Genomic DNA, 25,068 nt, shown 5'->3' with positions numbered 1-25,068 from the left:
GTTATTGTAGTGAAATGCATACATGCAAGAAAAAAAAAAAGTTTAAAATTAAGATTATGGTAAGAGTTATTAATATTTCATTTAAAGATAATGGTACTGGTCTGCCATACATGGGTCATTCTTCTTTGTATTTATTATTTATTTTTTTTTTTTTTAATATAATTAATACTATATACAATATATATACACTTCATTCAGGGGGGTTAACTTTGATGTTAACTCTCCCCCCCACTAAATAATGACTCCAAATTAGCAATTCTTGCATGCATTCTGTGCATTGCGAACAGCAGTACTGCAACTACAATGCAGACGATTATAAAGACAGTAGGTGCTGGGCTATACACATAATATGGGTTGAACATACTCAAACTCAAATCTTCCCAGGGCTTCATTGTTTCATTGATCAGCTGCATAGTTTCAAACTTAGGTGAAGTCAGCTTAATACTTGTGCTCATGTTTAAGTTCATATCAGGCAGTGGGTGGAAATGTTTGTGTGTATAATTGAGAATGGCGTAGTGATTGATGGTGGATAAAGTAGACATGGCTGGTGTAAATACCGCACAGTAGTCTGGTGCTATGTATAATCCTGATGCTGATGTATGAGATGGTGGTATATCTGGACAGACTATGTAAACTGATGTGTTATGAGGGAAATAAAAAAACTGTGAGTGTCCAATGCGTTGATGGTGTACAAGTTTATCTGGAGCAAAAGTGAAGTTGTAATGATGATGAATATTGTCATTTCTGATGATAGCCATTTCACAAGGGACTGTATCAGTAGGCTGAAACGTGAAAATGTACGCAGGACAAAGATGAACAGCATGTAAGGATGTGCGGCACTTTCGTTCAATCGTTGACTCACTTGCGAAAGTGACAGTGTCCCGTCTCTTGGAGACCATGATGAGTTCGGTGTCTGTGTTGATGTTGATGATGACCAAAGTGTTGTTATTTTTATAGGGGAAGGGGTGTATTTGGTATACTGTGAACAGGTCTTCAGTGATGAATGGTACATGAACTGCCACTGATGTTGGTGTTAGTGTTGCTTCTAAATACGGGTAATATTGCATAAATTCCCTACTGTGGAACAACGGCTTCAATTTATGTTTATGTATGCCTTGACTAACTATCTGACGTAGCTCATGAACTGGAAGTAAGTCAATTGTGATCTTGCCATCACCAGCATTCGAAATTCCTTGCATAAGTGCCCTGAAACGATCTCTAGTGTTCTCTAATTGTAGTAGAATCGTGTCAATATGTTCTGTGATGATGGAGAAGTGTTGGAAAAGTGTAACGTTTCCCTCCAATTCATTTATTTTATCTACACTCTCGAGAGCTATGTTTTCTGCTTGTTTCAGATTTTTCACAATTGTCTTCATTGCTGAGTTCTGTCCTGTGATGAATTTATCTTGGTATGTTAGTACCTGAGCTATCTTATTAAATTTGTTGTTTATTTCTTTAAGGTCATCGTCTGTAGCCAATCCAAAGATGTTCCCAAGAACTGCGCCACCCAGGTCGAACAAACCGCGCTTTTGGCGAGTACGTGTGATGTTGTTCCTGTCGCTCATTACCTCCGTTCCATAAGATGGGAGATCTTGGATCATGACGAGCATAGTTGACTTCGCCTGTTCTAGTTTCCATTTCGCTAACTTTACCATTTCATTCACTTCCTTGGTGTTATGTGCTTGTGAAACATAATTTCCTATCATGAAGTCCAGAGTTCGCATCGGCGTCGCAAGTCTGTCTAGATAAGTAGGTAAGTCATACAAGTAATCTAGACTTATTTCAGTACTCATGACGTCCTTAACGATTGTAGTCGTGGCCGTTGGAGCTATGAGGCATCCTTGTCGTACTATATGTTTGGGGTCTAAGTGCGCATATCCTCTTGCTATGTAGAGGAGAATCCATAGCATAAGTCCCTTCATCGTAACCTACCAAAAAAAAAAAAAATCTATTAATTTCCTATAATGCTGTGGTCGATGATAGTGATGATGTGCGTTACGGTTGATTGTTATTTCATTTATAGAAGGAGTTTAAATCGATATTTAATTCTCGTAAATGATGTATGTAGATTTTATTGGAACAGTTGCACCTATGTTCGATTGTTTGGTATATGACCTTAATTTCTTTTTGTAATCATTGTTGTGTTCTTGCTTGGTTTCTTGAGGTACGTTCACCTGTTCGGTTGTATCCGAGGCTGAATAATTGTGTGATAATTCCCTTGAAACTCGTTTTAAATGGTCAATATGAACTTGTTTCTCCTCACCACTTGAAAGTGACTTAATTAAAACTTTGTTTGCTTTAATGTTAATTACTCTGTATGGGCCCTCAAATTTTGGGGATAATTTATTGTCTCTCGTATGAATGACACCGTAAACAATGTCTCCTAAGCTGATAGGTGAATCTTTTGCCTTCTTGTTAAATGCCTCCGTCATTTCTTCCTTGGACATCGTTAACTGTTTTTTGACTCTTTTGTGAATGTCCTGGAATTCACGTAAGCGGAGTTTAGAGTAATCATCGTAATTGTATATAGGCATGCTGTCACCTTCTAGGAGCTCATATGGTAATTTTTTATCTGTGCCATATATAATGAAATGTGGTGTGTCACCGATGGATTTATTTATAGACCCATTAATTGAGGCTTCTACTCTGGGAATCCAATCATCCCAGCTTGCATAATTTTCACTGAGAATGTGTCGTAGCACATCTAATACCTTTTTATTTTGTCTCTCTACCAACCCATTCGATGTTGGGTGATAGGACTAAACGTTAACCATTTTGATGTTGTATTGTTTACATATTTCTAGTAAGATCTCAGAATTAAATTCTCCTCCATTATCACTTATTAGTACCTTTGGGGTAGTAAAGCGACATATTACATTATCTGTTATTGCCTTTGCTACTGTCTCTGCTGTCTTATCTTTAATTGGAGCTAAAATGACATAACGGGAAAAATGATCCGTTGCTACGAATAAGTATAGGTTATTATTGTATGATAATGGCATCTTGAGTAAATCAACAGCGACAACGTCCCATGGTTGATGTGGTACAGGGTAATTACCCATTGGTGCAGGTGTGATTGGTTATCCTTTGTGTTTCGCACATGATTCGCATCTGTCTATATGATTGTTTATATCTTTTCGTAATGAAGGCCAGTAATATAATAGCTGGGCTTGGTTGAATGTCTTATCCTTTCCAGGATGTCCTGCATGTGGGCTGTCGTGTATCAATCGTAATACTTGGGGTATCATGTCATTAGGTACTACCAACTGGTTAGTATTTCTTTGGCGTTTTGGTTGTTTAGAGTTAATTTTGTATAATGTATTATTGACCATTGTGAATTGTTCAAGTGGGACATGCAGTTTGGGTAATTGTATGTCATCTCCACTTTCTAACTTGTATATTACTTTAGACCATATTGGGTCAAGTCTTTGTGCCTTTGCGATATCCTCGTGGTTTGGGATAGTTCCAAAATAAGTAATAAATCATTAAACAGCTTATGCCTTTAAGTATATTATACTTTGGACCACAAGCACTGTATAAGAAAAAAGAGACATCTTGTTCGTGTTGGAGGAAACTTAGAGTATAAAGGAAATGAGGAAGGGAAGTCAGGATATTAAAAAGAGGAAAAAGGAGATGTGAGGATAGTAACATGAGCTGTTATTAATTTAATGGTGTGAAGGGGCGTGTACATGAATGTGAGAGAAAAAAATTATTAGGGTGTAATTATCACGGATCCAAGGCCATGAAGGGAACTGGGCATATGACATAAGGAGAAGGATAGGTATCAGAGATACAAATTTTAGGTTTGCCAAAGGAAAATTAATAGGACTGGTAGCGATGGAGTTAATCAATGTGAAAAACAGAGAGCTACATTACTTAATATGAAGGGAAGAAAAAAGTGTGATGGAAGGGAATCATACCTAGGGGGAAAAGCAACAGACAAACACAGCACAGTCACAGAAATACCATTCTTGCTTTAAGGGTTGGAGTAAAAGTGGTTTTCCCAGAACTGGTAACATTGAGTTCAGTGATGTACAGTATTTATCCACATATCGCTACGTAAATGGATGACAAAAAATATATATATTAAACTAAAACTTCAATAGTTACGTGTCTGGTGAAAGTTTAGAGTTGCTTGCAGCGGCACTCGTTCAGTTGACGAATGACAGAAAAATAGGACAATGAAACACGATTAGTAATTATAGGGCTTTGTTGAAATACTGGACGTGCATGTGGCAAGGACGGTCCCGGTCTGCCTCTTTCTACTACACCTTAACTGCCTCACCCTCTTTACCAAACACTACGTTCCTCACCACACCCTACTTCACCCTACCTGCCTTATCCTTCTCCACCGCACGTTATCTATCTCACCTCCCCCAGCGGAGAAAATATTCATGCAGTGTAGTGCGGATTCGAAAACTGTAGTACGGATTCGAAAACAATATAATGAAAATTAAATAAAGATAGGGAAGGTAAAGGATAAGTAAATATATGAGTGCTAGCTAAGGAATAAGCGACAGAACAAGAGAGTTTAAGGCAAAACCTCTTAACTGAATTTGCTCAGGCAATTACTTACAAAGTGTAGGGGAAGCGGCCAAGGGAATTAGGGAGGGAGAGAGTGAGAGAGAGTGTTACGAGCCCACAGAGCGAGAGGGGAGGAGAGGAATGTTGGATAAGGCCCTGTAACTGTGTCAGAGAGAAGCAAAGAGAATATTGACACAAGAGTTGGAAATGAAGAAGAAAAAGTTAGTCTGACTTTCTGAAAGATAACTGGGAAGGAAATTTTACCACTCACGTTGAATGGTATCAAGAGACTAACTGTAAGAAAGTAATACCGCAAAGACCAGGTGTGAGATATAAGGCGCAGACTAAGAGGGAGTTAACAGATGTTAGTGAATCTTATGTAGGAGAAGAAAGAGAATTTATGGTAAAGAAGTGAACAGGATAATCATTGAAAAATATGCAGAATAATGGAACGAATTTTGTAGAACATATTGTCCATGTTTTGTACAAAGTGGTGTGTCAGCGAAAGATGTTGTTACTTTCCTGTAGTTGTCAGGAAAAAAAAATCTTGCTATAAAAGAAGATGCTTCTATCAGTTTCTTCTCAGATAGAGAAAGTTGTTAATGAATGCAGAGGAAATAATCTAATTATTTTTTTAAATAGTGTTTTTTTTATATATTTCGACAGAGAAATATTACGCCTCTGAGGAGATTAATAAAAAATAACTAAGACAAACAGATGCATTTATTCTATGGCATAAGAAATAAGCACAACAAAAGTGTACAGTGCCACTCCACAGCAGAACTCTCAGTGAACTTAGAGACTCACAGCATCTCTCAACCGATTTCCGTAACAATCCCAAGCTTAGCCCAAATATAGCCTACTCCTAGTTTTCTGTAACGCACTCTGTTGCTAGGAAACACTTGCCTTAGAACCACTGCCTCATCCTCCTCTGCTGGGAGTAATGCCATGTCTTATCCACTGTGTAGAGGGAAAAAACTTGTTTTTTATCTGAAGTAGGAGACACCGTACAGTCAACAAAGAGTATCGCACATCTTACCGCACATATCACTCTGTATCAAGGACGAAGCATTGTGATATATGAAGTATCCTGTGATTATTAGAGTAAATGTTGTCCTTGGTAATTATTAGGACTCGAAATCGCGCAAAAATTCACATTTTGGGTGCAGTGCTTTATAAGGCACTGGATTAATTTATTCATATGTGTCCTACAAAACTCACTTATTTTCATATCCTTCGTATCCAGGTGTGCGATACTTTTTTTTTTTTTTTTTTCTGATTGTATACCCTCTGTGCAAGGCGGGGGCGCCCACCATCCACACTCGATGTAGTCCTGCCTTTGGGTGACTGCACTGAATGATAAGACAAAGGTTTTCTGTGAGCCAGAAAATCGTCTACTGCTTTGGGTGGTAACAATGTAGCTAAAAGACTGCTGGTGGTTCATGGGTTAAGGCGCTCCAAAAGGAATGAGGCTGTAAGGCTTTATATCCGAGGATTGGTTGGAGTGTATTGCTCACATAATGCCAGTCATGAAGGAGCGAAGCTGGTAACCATAGCCGTAAATGTCAGGAATGAGTAGCCTACCCCCGAATCCCCACGCTCCTCATGGCCAACAAAGTTTTGGATGGAGGATGAATGGGTGTATAACCTCTTTATGAAAGACAGTAACATTACAGTTATGAATCAACACACGCAGGCAGGCAGGCACGCACACACACACACACACACACACACACACACACACACACACAGGCGCGCGCGCGCGCGGCTCCCTTCCAGCTCAGATCCCCCCCTTTACAATTACCTTCATTCCATTCCTCCCCTCGCTTTCCTGTCCTTTTCTTCCTTCTTCTCCCCCCTTTCTTCTTGGTAGGCTACTTCTGTCTCAGTATTCTCTCTCTCTCTCTCTCTCTCTCTCTCTCTCTCGTAATTTTTTTTTCTATTATTTTTTTCTTTTCCACTTCCTCCTCTCCCCTCGTTCCAGTTTTCTCCCTCCTCCTTCAAGGCCATAAAGTTGTCTCATCTTTATATATCTCATCCATTATCCTTCTCACCCCCTCGTAACTGTGCCTTGCCTCTAATCTTCACTATAATTCCCCAAGTCAGTGATCCCTGGAGGGCATTTAGTCAGTGGTGCGTGATGGGTTGGCTGTGCAAGGCTGAACAACTCACACTCCTACACTTGCACACCCTCCATCACCAACCCACGGGACACCATAAGGGTCTATGCTATTTTTACTCTAACCTGCCTTCCATGCTGTTTTTACTCTAACCTGGCCCTCCATGCTGTTTTTACTCTAACCTGGCCCTCCATGCTGTTTTTACTCTAACCTAGGCATCTATGCGTTTTTACTCTAACCCGGCCTTCCATGCTGTTTTTACTCTAACCCGGCCTTCCATGCTGTTTTTACTCTAACCTGGCCTTCTATGCTGTTTTTACTCTAACCTGGCCTTCTCTGCTGTTTTTACTCTAACCTGGCCTTCTATGCTGTTTTCTCTACCCTGGCCTTCTATGCGCTTTTACTCTAACCTGACCTTCTATGCTGTTTTTACTCTAATCTGGTCTTCTATGCGTTTTTACTCTAATCTGGCCTTCTATGCGTTTCTACGCTATCTTGGCCTTCTGTGCTGTTTTTACTCTAACCTGACCTAAAACTGTCATATCTCCATGTTGAACGCTGAGTTGTAAAAGTAGTTTGACACAAAATATGATGCTAGGCACGAAGAAGTGCTTTGGAAAGGATGTTGAGTTGTAGTATCGTCTTTGTTCTCCATTGACTTACTTGAAATAACCAGTAGGTGGACGAAAATCTGGGCCAAATTAGAATAAAAAGCTTACGCAATATATATTCCTGATATATCTAAGGTTTATTTAAACATTTTATTTTTTTAGTTCTTTACAGTACTCACATGAAATTATAAGAACGCCTTTGTACTGGCGTATATTGTAAGCCCGGTTAGAATTATTACCAGCTTATATAAATTAAGCAATTTCATTTTTCCCTCACGTGTGTACAGTACATTGTAAGGTTTCTTATACTGCTAATGTGTGTGCAATAAGGCTTTAGTCTTGTGTATATTGTAAAGTTCAGTTTTTTCTGTCTTGTGTTCAGTGTAACGTTTCAGTTATTCTTTTGTATATTGAGAGGTTTCAGTTATTATTCTCTTGTGTATATTGTGAGATTTTAGTGTGTGTGTGTGTGTGTGTGTGTGTGTGTGTGTGTGTGTTCCAGGAGAAGGAATGAAATTTTTATGCTTAGGCCTGTGGACGCAGGCTTCATTTGGCTGTAGCTACCACAGGAACTGGACTTTAGGGATCTCAGTGGACCTCGACCCCTTAAGATAATGTCCAAAATATTCAAAAAAAAAAAAAAAAATTACTTGCACAGCATATTGGTACAGATCCAGATGTGCTATGATTTCATGGTGACTAAGTATGGACGACTGAGGAGGGACTGCAGCCTCTTCTTGGAGGGTGATTTTTTTTTTTACAAACTCACATAAATAAATAAGTAAAGTGAAAAGCGTAGCTCGATAGTTCACTGAAGTCATTGTTTACACAATAAAACCAATATATATATATATATATATATATATATATATATATATATATATATATTTTATGGGTTTGGGGTGTATACAGTTAAAAACGACTCATTTGTACTTTATCATGTGACACAGTACTGGAATAATGTGCGGGGTTATGCTTTTACCGTTACAGTCTTACAATAATGTAATCAAACACCATAAGATTTCTAATAAAAATGGATTAGGTATAATAACTGGGAAAATTTCGTTTCAGCGCGTTTCACCTCCGAGCTTCATTGGACCAACACGTTCCAACCATTAGGGTGGACAAGTTTACTCCGTGTGTGGATTGGTTGGTCAGTGACATTGCGCCGAGAACTTCCGGTCTTTACGTGACGACTGAGTGAATGTGTGCTTTATAATAATGACCATTTGCTGATGATTATCCCACTTTGTGCTCTCCTGTACCTTTTTCTAGGTCCCTCCTAATCCACATAGTAGTGGAAAGTCGGGTTAGATGTTTATGATGAAATTATTGCTGATGTTGGTTTTGCAAACATGATAAAATCAAACGGATATACAGAAAATCATTTATGAATAGTCAGAGCAGCTGTTGTGGTTACGGTCGTTATTGCTGAGACTTTTCCATTAACCTTTTTTATTTTCGTATTATGAAAGTAGTGCAGAAAATGAGTATCAAGAGAATAATGCAGATATTTCGAGAGCCAACAACGGTTTTTTCACAATTGCTCCGTACATATGAACTAACAGTCAGAGAGGCAATATAGTCAGGCATGTTCAAGGAAATACAGACTACAGAAATAGATAATTACAATAAAAACGCAGGCAAAATGGAACCAATTTAGCAATGAACGAGAATAGACACAAACAACATCAACTCTCGCTCACTTATTGATCTTATCATAACGGAATGAAAAGTAAGGTACAGGTGAAAATGCAACATTGAACTATGAAATGAACGAAAATTTGCACGACAGCTAAATCAAAGCTTTTTTTTTTTTTTTTTTTTTTTTTTATGCGAGGAAGAAGGAACCAAAGGCCATGAGCCCGCAGTAACAGTTCCCTCCAAGAGAAAAACAAAATACAATAGAGAGCCAAATTCAAGATCCGATCATTTTGAGATGCCTGGACACACTACGTTTGAAAGACTGGAGATAGGCAGAAGGAAATACAGACAGAGGGAGACAGTTCCAGAGCTGACCTGTTGCATAAATGAAAGACTGGGAGTAACGGTTAACTCTTGCATTAGAGAATTGGACAGAAAAGGGATGAGAGTTTGCTGCCAGACGGGTGCTACGCGCCCGTCGTAGAGGTGGAGGAATGCAAGCAGACAGTTCAGAGGAGCAGTGACCATTAAAGTATCGATAGAAAAGAGATAAAGATGCAACAGTGCGGCGAAGAGACAGAGGTTGAAGGGAGTCAGTAAGAGGAGGAGAGTTAATAAGACGAAAAGCCTTTGACTCCACCCTATTGAGAAGAGCTGTATGAGGGGAGCCTCCCCACACATGAGAGTTGTACTTCACACAGGGGCGGATAAAACCCCTGTATAGAGTCAACAATTGTGCAGGGGTAAAGAAAGAGCAGAGTCGACTTAGCACACCCAATCTCTTGGAAGCAGATTTTACAAGAGATGTAACATGATCTTTCCAAGATAAGTCCCGAGTAAATGAAACCCCAAGCATGTTCAAGGATGATGCAGGATTAATCGGAATATTATTAAACATTAGTGGGTATACCTGTGGAAGATTTTGTCGGGTTGATAGGTGTAAGAACTGAGTCTTAGATGCATTAAAGACAACCATATTATTTTTACCCCAGTCAGAGATATGAACCAAGTCAGACATTAGGTGTGCCATAGCCTCATCCCTTGTTTCTTGAAGTAACTGTTGAGATGGGCGTTGTGGGAACCGAATGGAAAGGTGAAGGGTGGAGTCATCAGCCTATGAGTGGATAGGGTTAGATGTACAGCATAGAAGATCATTGATGAATAAAAGGAAGAGAGTTGGTGATAGGACAGAGCCCTGAGGAACACCACTGTTGATAGATCTAGGAGAAGAACGATGGCCGTCTACGACAGCAGCTGTAGAACGACCAGAAAGGAAGCTAGCGATGAAGGCACAGATAGAAGGATAGAAACCGTAGGAGGGCAGTTTGGAAATTAAAGATTTATGCCAGACTCGATCGAAAGCTTTGAGATGTCAAATGCAATGGCAAAGCTTTCGCCAAAGTCCCGAAAGGAGGATGACCAGGAGTCTGAAAGGTAGGTGAGAAGATCGCCAGTGGAGCGTCCCTGACGGAACCCATACTGACGATCGGAAAGAAGGTTGTGATAGGAAAGATGCCTTAAAATTTTTCTATTAAGAATTGACTCGAAAACTTTTGAAATACAGGACGTTAAAGCAATTGGACGATAGTTGGAGGGTTGGGAGTGGTCACCCTTCTTTGGGACTGGCTGAATGAGAGGAAACTTCCAGCAAGAAGGGACGGTACAAGTTGACAGACAAAGGCGAAATAGTTTGCCTAGGCAGGGTGTAAGCACAGAAGCACAGTTTTTGAGAATAACAGGAGGGACCCCATCAGGCCCATATGCCTTGTTAGTACTGAGGCCAGTAATGGCAGAAAATACATCAACTGAAGAAATTTTAATGTCAGCCATGAGGAAGTCAGAGGGGGGAAGTGATGGAGGAACAGCATCGGAATCGTCTAAGGTGGAATTGGAGGAGAAAGTCTGTGCGAAGAGATCTGCTTTATCAGTAGAAGAAATAGCTACAGAACCATCAGAGTAGAAAAGAGGAGGGAAGGATGAGGAGGTAAAGTTGTTAGAAAGATTTTTGGCAAGGTGCCAGAAGGAGCGGGAAGAATTCGAGTTGGAGAGTTGAGAGCATTTAGTATGGATGAAATTATTTTTAGTAGAGCGAAGAACAGACTTAGCACGATTCCGGGCAGAAACGTAAAGATTATGTGATTCAGGGGTGGGTTGGCTCCGGTACCTTTTGTAGGCCTTCTCCTTGTTGCGGACCGCATTAGAACAAGCGTGATTAAACCAAGGCTTTCTTGCGTTAGTCAAAGGATATGAGAAAGGAATGTATGCTTCCATGCCCGAGAGAATAACCTCCGTAATGCGCAAGGCACACTCAGATGGCTCACGGTCATGGAAGCAATAATCATTCCAGGGAAAATCAAAGAAGTACTGCCTGAGGGCCTCCCAGTCCGCGGCTCCAAAATGCCAGAGACGACGTTTCCCTGGAGGGTCCGCAGGCCGTACTGGAGCGATAGGACAGGTTAAGGTAATAAGGTTGTGATCGGAGGAGCCCAACAGAGAGAAAAGATTAACAGAGTAAGCAGAAGGATTAGTTGTGAGGAAGAGGTCAAGTATGTTGGAGCTCTCTCCAAGGCGGTCAGGGATACGGGTAGGGTGCTGTACAAGCTGCTCTAGGTCATTAAGGATAGAAAAGATGTAGGATTGTTCACCAGGTGGATCCGTGAAAGGAGAGGAGAGCCAAAGGTGGTGGTGAACATTGAAATCTCCAAGAATGGAGATTTCAGAGAAAGGAGAAATGGACAGAATGTGTTCCATCGTAGAAGTAAGATAGTCGAAGAATTTTTGATAGTCAGTAGAATTAGGGGATAAGTAAACAGCACAGATATATTTAGTCTGAGAATGACAGGAAAGCCGAAGCCAGAGAGTGGAGAATTCAGAAGAATCAAGTTCAGGAACACGAGAGCAAGATAAGTCGTTGCGTATGTATACACAACAGCCACCTTCGGCTTTGAAATGAGTATAGAGAAAGTGATGGAAGTGCTGTTCATTTATCTGTAGAAACATCATTTCCATGCATGGGATATATTTTTTAAATAATTCAGTCATGAGAGAGAGTCATATGGTCAGGTCATCCGTCATCATGAATAATGAGTGAGGGGAAAATGGTGAAATAATGCACCCACTGCCACCCCACCAACCCTGACGCTAACATCGACACACTCACGGCTACTCCACCCATACACCCACTGCCACTCCACTAACACTAACCCTATGATCACACATACTGCCACTCCACCCACACTGACCCTAACATAAACGCAGCCACTGCCACTGCACCCACACTGCCCCTAACATCATGACACCCACTGCCACTTCATTAACAACAACCCTAACGTCAACACACCCACTGCCACTCCAACCCTACTAACTCAACATCATCCCACCCACTGCCACTCAACCCACACTGACCCTAAGCATCATCACACCCACTGCCACTCTACCCACACTAACCCAAACATCAACACACCCACTGCCACTCCAACCACACTAGCCCGAACTTCAACACACCCACTGCCACTCCACCCGCACTGACCCAAACATCAATGCACCCATTGCTACCCCACCCATTCTGACCCTAACATCAACGCACCCATTGCCACGCCACTCACAATGGCCCTGACATTAACATCATTACATACCCACTGCCATCCCACCCACACTGCCCTATCATCAAAACACCACCTGCCAACCCGCCCAGATTGATCATAGCATCAGCACATCCACTGCCACCCAGCAAAAACTTACTCTAACATCATCTCATCCATTGTCACTCCACGCACACTGACCCACACATCAACACATCCATTGCCAATCCATGCACAGCGATCGTAACGTTAATATACTCACCAGGTAAAAGAGTTACTTGGTGGCAAGAAAGGTTCAGAATATTATATTGTTATTATTTCTTAGTAATTTCTTTTAGGACATCAAATATTGAGAAACTGAATGGCTATCAGAAGCAGAAGGAAATGACCTCCAAAATATTTATTTGCCTCAGTGTACCTTATACAATTGTATTTCAAGGCAAACGAAAACTCACTCGAATTTGGTGCCAGTTCGTTGAATACTGCATAACATACCTCTTCGTCTGGTTGCAATAACACTACCATATTGGTACCTGTGTGTTCTCCATTCACTCATCTCCAACTACCTGACAGCTATGTATTCAACATTATTTTCTGAATATGAAGTGAAATTCTGAGGATACTTTCAAATTGTCATCACATACCTTATTTTTCTACCTAGTTCTTTTAATGTCTTCACTGACTGGATCCCACTTCACTTCATTATTTCTCAGATTTTTGCCTAAACAATATAACGGTACATGAACATATATTTACTGCCGTACCTCTGTCATAATAGACTTTGTAGTTACTTGTAGCTGAAGTTATATACATTAGACTTGTGGACGAGCGGTTGTTATCCTTGAGTTGTTTGTAAGTAGATAATCTTGGTTCCCATTTGTCATGCAATGACAGGAGAGATAAAGAAGAGTATGGGACTATTTTTATTTGTCTTGGAAATATTAACAAGTCTCTCACACACGAGTGAGTATAAGTAGAGTCCCTGTCTCCCTGTCTCGCTCTCTCTCTCTCTCTTCCAAGTTGCTAAGCCTTTCTCCCCACTACCTGCCGATTCTATGGCCTCTCTCCTTCTGAGCTCTCTTGCCTAAATTCTGGTGTAGCAGGGGTCGTGTCACGTGTGTTCACTGTGGTTGGAAAGTTCTAGAAGCCTATGTGTGAGTATGTGTGTATATGTGTGTATGGTCACGAGGCGCTGTCGTGTGCCTATAAAGTATTCCTTGAGTTAAGAGTGTGTAAGCATGTTTAGCATTGCTCGATTCTTGCAGACACAATACCTTCTCATCATCTGACTTCCTGCTTCTATCTGTCTCTCTGTCTATCTAATTATCTATTTATCTATTATGATTTGTAAATATAATGTGGAGTCCTAACATATGCTCGGCACACGCCGCTGGAGGTCCTCCAACAGCAATCATCATTGACATATGCTAATCTAGTAGTACATAATATTGATTATAATATTGTATACATATAACATTCATAGTAAATAGCAATGATCAAGATATTACATTTTAAACAAGTTGTATACATATTTGAATAAATGCAATGGTTGTTGTATGACACTTTGTAAGACGTGCATGTACAACAGACGTCCGCATATAATTGAGTAATGGCAATACTGCTAGGTTACACATTACATACTGAGTTATCCCTTTAGTAATGTCTAATATTTCACCTAACTTGTAAGATGATTCTGGTAATACAGAATTGTGGTAATACATAATTGTAACATTGTGAATTGTTACATGATTGTATTGTAATTGTTACATTGTAGTAACATTGTGGTAATACATAATTGTAACATTTTATGAATTGTTACATAATATTGTGGTGATGCATAATTGTGTTGGCCTTATAATTGTAGTTACATTTTGTTAATGCAACTGTTACATAATTGTGTTGGCCTTATAATTGTAGTTAAGGTTACATAAAAGTTACATCTTGTTAATGCAACTGTTACATAATTGTTACATATTGTTTGTAGTTACATAATTGTAGTTAAAGTTACATAAAAGTTACATCTTGTTAATGCAACTGTTACATAATTGTTACATATTGTTTGTAGTTACATAATTGTAGTTAAAGTTACATAAAAGTTACATCTTGTTAATGCAACTGTTACATAATTGTTACGTATTGTTTGTAGTTACATAATTGTAGTTAAAGTTACATAAAAGTTACATCTTGTTGATGCAACTGTTACATAATTGTTACATATTGTTTGTAGTTACATAATTGTAGCAAGTGTAACATAATGCAATCGTTTGTCATTTCATAATTGTTACATATCGTTTGTAGTTACATAATTGTAGTTAAAGTTACATAAAAGTTACATCTTGTTAATGCAACTGTTACATAATTGTTACATATTGTTTGTAGTTACATAATTGTAGTTAATGTTACATAAAAGTTACATCTTGTTAATGCAACTGTTACATAATTGTTACATATTGTTTGTAGTTACATAATTGTAAGAATTGCAGTCCTGACATTCAATCCGGTCATGCTGCGGTCGATGATAGTGATGATGTGACATGCCACTAGCTTGTGGAGACAATTTGCATTTTGTTTCATTTATAGAAGGAGTTTATGTGATGATGTGCCATGCCACTGGCTCGTGGAGACAACAATTTGCTTTTTATTTCACTTATAGATGGAGTTTATGTGGTATTTTGGCATTTGTAGTAACACGCTTATTTTCATTTGTTTATTATGTGATCTTACTCTATTTCTTTTTCTTTCCTTTTTTCTTTTTTTTTTTATGTATTGATTTTCCATAGTTTGTTTTTTTCGTTTGTCTACGCTTTTTCTTTGTTGTTCATGGTTGCATAATTACTGGCTAATTTCCTAGGGACCCTTTTTTTAAGGTTTAGTTTATATTGCACAGATATTACTGAAAATGATATTATATAGTCCCATATTTTGTTATTTTATATAAAAAAAAATATATATACACTATATACAGTATTAACTATATACACTGATTTGTTGTTCACTTGTACCTATCGTGGGTAATATGTGTGTCAGCACTGTGTGGAAATCATTGTCTTCACGATTGTGTTGAAGATGATCACTCTTGCTAACGTCGTTTGTGTTGGCCATTTTTTTTTCTCTGGTCTTCCTTGTAACTTAATTTATCTGTTTCCACAAGGTAGCTTTAATTAATAAATTTTTAATATAGTTCTTTTAATCGCTCACTGAGTAACTGTGGTGGTATATTTTCTTTATCACTTTGTAGATGTAATAATGTATAGATGTATGTATGAAAGACGTATTTTATGTAGGTATAAATGGTAACACTCTTTGGTAGTAAATAAATATAATAATAAATGAATGAATATATACAGTGCAGAATATTTATTGTTGGTGCAAGTATTTAATGATTGAATTATGATGATAATTGAAGAAGGTGTATGTATTTAAGTTGTAACTATACAGCACGTTTAATATGTTTGTGCAAAATGTGTTGTCTATCACTGTGTATCGTACAGAAGAAGTAAATATGTAACTCACTAATTTTTACCGTGGTGGAAATGGTGTGAGTGGTGTTGCACGTGGTGATAGCGTTGTTCTTCACGGGTTGATTGACATGTTGTGGGGTGTCAGACACACGGCTTGTCGTCGTCTCAGCACACGTATGGTGACGTCGACTTCCCACACTGGTAGCTGTGGTGAGTAAATGAGTAGCGATGAGTAACTTGAGTGAAGATGAGTAAGATGAGTTGTGAATATGGACTTGGTATTTGCTTCGTCGTCTTGACCTCTTCACTCCTGCGTCAGCGGTGGAGGTTGGGGGACGGTAGGAGAGAAAGGAGGGAGAGGTCAGATAGTTGTGAGTTGTGAGTTGTATCTCACTCTTTGTTTGTTTGTTTTGTATTTTTCTTTCTTGATGTATTCTCGGTCCTTTTTTCTTGTGATTTACTCGTCGTAGGATGAAGAGTGTCGCTACTTGTAGGTGCGTTTAGAAGATTATACAGACGACTCGTAGAGTTGTTACTTGTAGTTGATTGTAGATGGTTGTAGTTCGTTGGTTTGTCGCAGAAATTTCAGGATTGTTTGTATCAGTACTTTGTTAAACTACTTGCAAGGTGTCCTGTGACCTCTTCACCTCTAGATCAGCGTGATGATCGGCGAGACGGAGGGGGCTGGTTGGAGAGAATACTGTCAGGAGCTGGTTGTGAGTTGTTGGTTGTGAGAGGTATTTTTTTGTTTTCAATCTTGATATTTTGTAGGAATTCACTGTTGATTCGTAGACGAGGTTCGTATCCCACCTCTGCCACCAAATGTCATAAAAGACTTTGTAGTTACTTGTAGCTGAAGTTATATATATTAGACTTGTGGATGAGCGGTTGTTATCCTTGAGTTGTTTGTAAGTAGATAATCTTGGTTCCCATTTGTCATGCAATGACAGGAGAGATAAAGAAGAGTATGGGACTATTTTTATTTGTCTTGGAAATATTAACAAGTCTCTCACACACGAGTGAGTATAAGTAGAGTCCCTGTCTCCCTGTCTCGCTCTCTTTCTCTCTCTTCCAAGTTGCTAAGCCTTTCTCCCCACTACCTGCCGATTCTATGGCCTCTCTCCTTCTGAGCTCTCTTTCCTAAATTCTGGTGTAGCAGGGGTCGTGTCACTTGTGTTCACTGTGGTTGGAAAGTTCTAGAAGCCTGTGTGTGAGTATGTGTGTATGTGTGTGTATGGTCACGAGGCGCTGTCGTGTGCCTATAAAGCATTCCTTGAGTTAAGAGTGTGTAAGCATGTTTAGCATTGCTCAATTCTCGCAGACACAATACCTTCTCATCATCTGACTTCCTGCTTCTATCTGTCTCTCTGTCTATCTAATTATCTATTTATCTTTTATGATTTGTAATTATAATATGGAGTCCTAACACCTCTTCTCCACATCGGAGTTTCTGTCAGAAACAGATAGGGAAGTAACCTTCACCTTGAATTCATGGCACTGTCGCCTGTCTCCCCTGTCACCGTGATCCACTTTACCACTGAAATGCTCCACTCTGCCTTCCATTGATACACAACAGTGCGTCTATTCTGTCTCGTTGCATTGTCTCTGTCTCATTCCAGCCACTGTCTACGTTACTCTTCTGATGAAATCTGTCATCCCATAGCCCACTTAAATCACGCTTCAGTTCCATCTCTTTCTCTCCCCAACACCACCTTCATTCAGACCCTGTACCCCAGCCATCTCGATCCACCTCGTATAACTCCCAGGGCTTCAGGGTTCTCGGAGCCTCCGATCGGGTTGTAAAGTATCCATCCCAGCCAGACCTCCACTGCGGCTGGTAATTCTGCATGTCCATGGGATTTCCAAGTGTAACTGGACACTGCACTGTGTCCATTCATGCTCGCTATTCGGTGTGTTGCGGCCGATATAATTCAGTCGTCTCTCCCGACCCCATATACCCGAAGCCTGTGGAAGATTTAGGTGGCACCATTATTGCTGCATGTGGACGGTTTCAATTATATTCTCCAGTTTTATGCACGTGTACTTAACACCATGCATTGACATAAAAGGTGTTGACATTCCTGACAAGCGAGGTGTATTTGTCCACCAGTTAATCACTTTATTGCTAGGAGTTAGAAAGGAGCTCTTAGACAGTGCAACAACCGAGCCCGTCAATCAGAGACTGAGCATTTGACTAGGCCCTGTAACCTTGACCATCGACATATTATTCTCAAAATCACCCTTGCCAGACCACACCGACAGCTTTACCACCAAGCTTGGTTCACTATGATCGAGCGAGCGATATTTACTCTCAGTTAAGTTTGGAAATGGGCGGCCCGACTCGACCATCATGCTAAGCAGAAGATAATAACTGTATTCCTATGTGAAGCAGAGTTGAAATTCTTCCTTCATGTGATACATTCATTCAATAAATTTCATCAACTTATAATTCACCCATAAAGGTGTAAGAACCTCCTGAGTATTCGACTCTAATCTGCAAACACGAAATCAAATTTTAAAAGATTTTCCATCGTAACACTGTGTTTTTGGTATCAGCCCTTGCAATTAAATATCGGAGATTCCACCTATAATTTTACAATAACGTTTTTGCTATGTTTTGGTGGTGAAAACACCAAGGGGAAACACCCCATTTCTGGGTTTAATCATCTCATCAATAACCAAGGCTTTATCATTTCAGTTTCCTCGGCAGGGCAGGTAGGCAGCAGAGACTGTAGAATTTAGCACTGTGTGTGTGATGAATGATGCAGCGCCTCACATTAAACCAGCACTCGTGTACTGTTGAAACCTATGTTGCTCAAACAAACCCTGAGCTTATTAAGAACATTGGTTTTCTTTGCTTCATAGTATGTTCTCTATAATACTCAATGAGCAAATATGAATTTAATCAACAGTTAAAAATCATCCCTGGAAAATCATCCAGGGAAAACTTACGGTTTCTTACTTTCGTCTTGCTACTGATAGCCGATAATTTGGCGCAGTTCGTTGAAACTACTTGGCCATTGTGGATATTCCCCGTGGTTCGAACTATACGATGCATCTATTATGTGGGATCACAGCTGAAAACAACACTTATTTCTTTCGTAATAAGTCGATGCCCCGTTGAATATTCAAACCTCATCGATGTTACTATGGAAACGACATAACCAAAGTTCTTGACTCGAATTAGAGAAATAGCAAACTTGACAATCCTTTATCCGTATATCAGAGTAAAACTGTGATAACATGGAGCTCGCTCGCTCGTCACGTGCTCACAAAGCACACTTTACTGGTATTGGATCATAGCTGAGTTGCCTTGCCCTTTGACATTTTCATGAAAAAATATCTTCATCCATGGCTGACCCTCAAAAGTTTCACTATATTTGATTCACCTTGAATAAAAACTGTTTGAGATACAAGATCGGATCTTGTATCTTGCCTTGTGACATTGCTAATTAACTGATTTTTCTAAAACCCGAGTTGCTTCATCACTGCCTGTCCCAGAACCCTTCTTCAAGTCTGGTCACACTGAATCAACTGTGTTTTAGATGACTATGCAGTGTGATACTGACCTGCTACCTATTGTTCTAATATTCAGGTTGTTAACCATCATTCTTTCCACTTGGTAAGGTCCAAAGTATATCATATACGATTGATTTCTTTGTTCACACACACACACACACACACACACACACACACACACACACACACACCGATGAATACAATATACCCCTAGGCTTCTGTGCGTAAGAGTACTGTTAAGTGTCTGACTTTCATAAATGTATGTATGCACGCCTTTCTATTATGAACATCGGGGCTGAATCATTGATAATCAGAGCACTAACATGTCACTTGCAATATGTTCAAGACAATACCAAACCTAACCGTGTTTTAAGTAATCGTCAATAATGCGAGTCAAATTCCTTCTGAATAAAATATCACTCACATATCATTATCTATTGACGCCTCAGGCCTTTATTATATCTTACCGAGGTCATGGACAAAGCTTGACGGCCTCGTTGTTGTACCTTATGTTTAATGTTACAAGACAATGATCATGTAAATTCAGGTGACAATGAGCCTTAACAAATACAGAGCAGGTTTATATCTTGTTACAGTAAGGATATGCTGATGTCCATTTTTTTTTTTTTAATGAAATTTTTCCGGGTTTGTCACTTTGTTATTCCCTCTCCAAGAAAATGACAGCTGACACGAATGAGAACTCTGAATCTGAGCGTGCGACACGAATATTATGCGCAAGTACTGAATGAGAATCATGGTATTTTGTTTTTTGCATGTGGGTATGCTATACGTGTAAGGATGAGTATCTTTTCCCTAGGCCTTCTGAGAATAAAATGTATAAGAGGGTTAGTATGTTAAGCATGTTTCTTCACTGGAACTCTTGACTCACGGCAACTTTGTGCAGAAGCATCGCCTCCTGGGAGAATGTTGGTATCTGGCGTTGATATCCTAATAATGAGTGACAGATCGTGAAATTGTTTCCATAACTGGTCTCAAACTCTGTGATGTAGAATATGCTACGTCCTTGTAATCAGACTGGTTCCTAGGTCTGACTGGCTGTCGTGATGATCGTCTTGTGAAAGATTCCGAGAAGTGTCAGTATAGGAAGTATTGCCACCACAGAGATCTGATTACCATTTCATCACTACCTAGATATAGCTTCTAGACAGCACAAAATGGTTGGGGTCCAGGGTTGAATGTCGTATGTCCAGAGAGGAAAACGGGATTTTCCTGGGAACTCTGTGCCCGAGTGATGACCCACGTGATCCAACAGGTTTAGATCCTCGTCCTTATTGATGGACTCATTGATGGAAGTAGAGGATTCTGTGGATACATTATTGCTGTCCTCTGGGCTGGGACTGTCGGACGGAGACTTGCCTAACCCCCAGATAACAAAGGCACGAGACGTGACATGAGACTGGAATGTGCACACTTGCTTCCAGTCCACAGAACCAAAAAATACTGCAATGGAAAGGATATAGTATGTCAAGTTTGAGAACCATCGGTCATAGGTCAAGGCTATAAGTTTGGTTAGACCGATGGCATTGCGAGGGTACAGTGTTCCTCATTATTTTCTACAGAAATGTTTATTCATCTAAAGAGAGACCCTTTGGACGGGAGGATGCTAATCAGAAGCTTCATTAATCCCTTCACTACTACGACACTAAAGTTGGGTAACCTACAAAAACTTCGATTTTCACCATCCACACCTTCAAGATACGGTTTTGAATTTCCATAAACATATTTGTGTAGATTGTTTTGGGTTCACTCAGTGTAAATAACTAATAGCCATGATTAAAATCTCGTATATCTAAGTTTTAGATATTGAACTAATAATATTGCAATAGATCAACGCACACTGAAAGAGAAAGTAGAATACTTTATACATATAATATAAATTATTTACCAGTACCTGAGAGAAAGAAAGTACATGGTAAGCCAGTACGTCGAAGATACAGAATAACACCAATTTATTCGTTATTACTGAACTGGTTTAACCGATCATGTCCTGAGCTATTTCGCACCTCCGACACCCCCCAATCCCGAGCTATTTTGGATTTTTTTTTTTTTGGCTAAAACCTCTGCTTTTGGTAAGAAACATTGAAAATTCATAGAGAAATCGCTCACCTGAGGTTTAAAATACTCGATACAAGTAGCAGTACCTCCTTGCCTTACTGGGTTTTCTATCAGGCTGGCTCCAAAGAAAACGAGTTCTATGGGAGGGTAACTATTCCACACCACTCATAAACGGTATTTATTTATTTATTTGGTACGAATTTATATGTAGTACGAGAATATATTGGTTTTCAAACAGTAATATAGGCATTATAAGGATTGTTTCACTCACTAACTCATCAACATACCTGACCTTTTTTGGAAACATTACCTGATCATCATTTCTGACTGTTTCTTCCTCTAATGCTATGTAAACTTTGTCCTCCACATTGTCATCGATTGGGGAATCACTCTGGCCCTGAATGTCTTTATTGGTGAGGTCACTGGTAACAGCGGGGGAGGCGTGGCTCAATCGGTAGAAACGTGGCCTGCCGTTCTAATGGACCCAGGTTCAAATCCCCACTGGGGCAGGGAACAGTTTAAGGATTTGAATTTCATTAAATCAAGCTTTACTGATCTACCAGAAGACCCGCCGACATGTCCTAAAAATACCCCCGCTAATATCAATACACCAGTCCTGTATGAGACAGCCCTAGCATGTATTCAATATGGACGGTGGGTGTTAGCGCCGAAGTGGTGACATGTGGAGGTGTATGGTATGTAGGACTGTTGGGCATTGATAGCAGGCTGTGAAGCCTATGCCCAGAGTTGAACACATAAAAAAAAAAAAAAAAGTGAATTGCCAAGACAATGGCATGTGGGGGAGGGAGGGAGGTTATGCAGTGTAAGACATTGTCCCTGCCTGGCATTTTGCAGACAAATAGAGGGAGGTGTCCCGTGTATACGTACGAAAAATCACGCGCAATAATATAAATTGTGCAAATTATGAACCTTGCAATTACACGACATACCAGTACGTCTACGGGACTAGCTGTGACAAAATGTTGCAACGTACCCATACGTCGATGGGATGCCTTGGGTTAAATGAAACTCTGTGCTAGCACATTTAAGCTTGCCAGTTAAATAATGTATTTCGAATATTCCCTGACATTTTAAATTCAAGACAGCCATGGGAAATGAGTTGCCGCCCACCCGCCAAGGGTGCTGGTTGTGAGTGGCCATCATGATGAATTACAATGATCCAGTGGAAATGTCATGCTCAGGAAATCAACAGTCAAAAAACAGAAAAAGTGAGTGCCTTCATGTGTCTGTTTTTGTAGCAAAAATGTGCAATTGTAACAAATGACGGCTTCATATGCCACTGCATAAACAGTAATGTCCTTTCAAAGTCAACATGCAGACCATGTAACTCAATTTTTCAATCGTAATTAATGGTCAGTCTTAATTCCAACGCGTAATTATCCACCAACAGTATTGTTAAACACATCACTCTGATGCACCAGATATTATACTTCACCATCACTAGTAACTTATGCAACTGCTGTTGTTGTTGACCATGCCCAGTGGGTCTAGCCGAGCAGATCCATTAAGTACAGGTAAGCAACCGCCACTACATGGCCGACCCATACAGTGAACCGATGTTCCCCTGTGGTTGACAGCTCCTCACTGTGGCAAGGCGTTTGGAAAAGTGTGGAGGTTGAGTTCTGTGTTGGATACTGCAGTTGCGTCTCTCCACTCGGTTAACTGGAGCACCATAGTAGGCTCCACTTCACCGAATGAGCTGGTTATATGGTGACCACCCAGCAATGTAAATGGTTTCTTGGGAAACCATTAGACATGTCATTCAATGCAGAGGTACCTGAAGTGGAAAGAAGTGTAATAAAAAAGAAATAGAAAGAAAGGGAGAAATAGAAGGAAAAGATGGCAGTCAGAAAAAGAATTATAAAGGAAGCACCACATCAGGGTGAACGGTAGATGGTCGTCACCATCTAAAACCAAGGTTATGCTGTACTTGTCAGTTGCACTATATAATATAACCATTTTCACAACGCGATAACATAATCTCTTACATGAGGATGTGGCATTAATTTATCTTTTTAAATCATTTCTACTTTCTAATTCCTCTTTCACTAACTCTGTTCCTTATTTATTCACGACCTATCCCTTCCTTTTGTCCTATTGTCTTCTTTTGTACGAAGAAGTGTGTGTGTGTGTGTGTGTGTGTGTGTGTGTGTGTGTGTGTGTGTGTGTGTTTTCCCTCATCTCCCAATCCTCATTAGACTCTCTCAACTTCAGCAAGGCTTTGATCATCACACACACACACACACACACACACACACACACACACACACACACACACACACACACACACACACACACACACACACACACACAGTATATTATTGCTGCTGAATGTTACAAGGATGATGTTGTAGCGCAAGTTCACCAATATGGTTCAGCTAGTACCTCCATCAACCTGGCTTGACACTAACATAGGGCAGTATTTCTAGTTGCATGAGAGATATCGTAACATGTCTTCCACAGTGATTTTTTTTTGCCTATTGCATATTTTTAATCTTCTCCGTTACTGGAGCCAAGTCTGTTGATATTAGAAAGATATAAATGGCATGGAAGAGAGAATTTAATTGGTATGGCCACGTAGAGAGAATGAGACATGAAATACTGATTAAGATGTACAGTATAGATGATATGTTAAAAGAATGGGTGGAAGAGAAGGCCAAGGAGGATGTGCAAGGGTGATGTGAAAGAGATTTTTAATTACTGAGGTCTGAATATCCATCAGTGTGAGTGGCGGGTATAGAACAGAACAAATTTGAGTGTATTGTTTGTCGTAGGGATATGAATCGTTGTCACTGATCTGTGACGGGCAAGATATGTAACAAGTGGGGTAAAGATTTTAAAAACCACTTTGGTGTAGACTATTTTATACAACAACTGTGGGAATGAATGCCAGGACTGAAGTTGGTTTATCCTGCATTAGGTCACCACTGAGTGCCATGAGTAACAGTAATCAAGTTTAATATCAGTGTACTTCAGTAATTCCAAAACAGTATTTCAGAGTATAGGATACTTGAGCATGTACGAGTACACCCTACGCCAATATATTACGCAAACTGAATTGCCTTCCAAAGTACCGGCTTCATTCATGTAAAGTCAGTGTGTAATATTATTGTAAATTCTTACATTATGGCACTAAAGAGGGTGTAGACTAAAGGCAGTAATAATTATCATCATCACCATCATCATCATCTTCAGAGTTATTGTAATTATCGTCATTTCCTTACTGAATATGCAAGACCTACAGAAATTCCTTATACCCATATACCCTTTCCCTGAGGGAAGAAAATCTTGTATCACAAGAAGGGGAGAAAAGAGTCAGAAATTACGGTGATATATAACATGGTAATCCCACAGATGAGCTAATTTGCATTCATTAATAAAAACTTGTTGGCCACAAGTCTGAATCCACGGAAGGGGTACACATCATTAAAATGCATGAGCTTTATGGAAATGTTGTCTTTAAGAGTTTCGAAATCACTGTTATCAACGATGGTGCCTTGTAAGGCCTTAT

This window comes from Coenobita brevimanus, chromosome 41 (assembly GCF_032717465.1).
Source record: "Coenobita brevimanus isolate Jiangsu-jjx chromosome 41, ASM3271746v2, whole genome shotgun sequence".
NCBI classification, from domain to species: domain Eukaryota; kingdom Metazoa; phylum Arthropoda; class Malacostraca; order Decapoda; family Coenobitidae; genus Coenobita; species Coenobita brevimanus.
This window is presented reverse-complemented; position numbering follows the sequence as displayed.